Below are 757 nucleotides of genomic sequence, written 5' to 3'. Positions count from 1 at the left end.
TTTTTGACTATATATTATATTTTTCTGTTTTAACAAATTCAATATAAAAAAAACCGAACTTTTTCTATTATCTATTAATGTGTATCTATCCGTACCGTAATATTTTGGAATATTATGAATTAGAGAAATTTACATGCTTTCTGATTCCATTCGCGAGGAGCTGGATGAGAAGAAACTCTCATGTCCAGTTTTGCAGTAGAGATGGAACTAAGAAAGAGAACCATCGACTATAACCCCAAAAGAACCAGATTTCGCAAACAACATAGAGGAAGAATGAAAGGAAAATCCTGCCGAGGCAATCGTATTTGTTTTGGTAGATATGCTCTTCAAGCACTTGAACCCGCTTGGATCACGGCGAGACAGATAGAAGCAGGACGAAGAGCAATAACACGATATGCACGTCGTGGTGGAAAAATATGGGTACGTATATTTCCCGACAAACCGGTTACACTAAGACCCACGGAAACACGTATGGGCTCGGGAAAGGGGTCCCCCGAATATTGGGTATCCGTTGTTAAACCTGGTCGTATACTTTATGAAATGGGGGGAGTATCTGAAACTGTAGCTAGAGCAGCTATCTCCATAGCTGCCAGTAAAATGCCCATACGAAGTCAATTTATTCGATTAGAGATATAGAACCCTAAAAGGGGTATGGAAGATAAAAAAAAATGCTCGGTTTTTCTTTCTGGAAAGACAATATTTCTTTCATCCTTTTGCATTGAAATAACAAATTGAAATCAAAATAATATGATTCAAC

This window comes from Triticum urartu, unplaced genomic scaffold (genome assembly GCF_056163025.1).
Source record: "Triticum urartu cultivar PI428250 unplaced genomic scaffold, HENAU_Tu73 scaffold401, whole genome shotgun sequence".
NCBI lineage: Eukaryota > Viridiplantae > Streptophyta > Magnoliopsida > Poales > Poaceae > Triticum > Triticum urartu.
The sequence above is the reverse complement of the archived record's forward strand: the minus strand, read 5'-3'. Positions refer to the sequence as shown.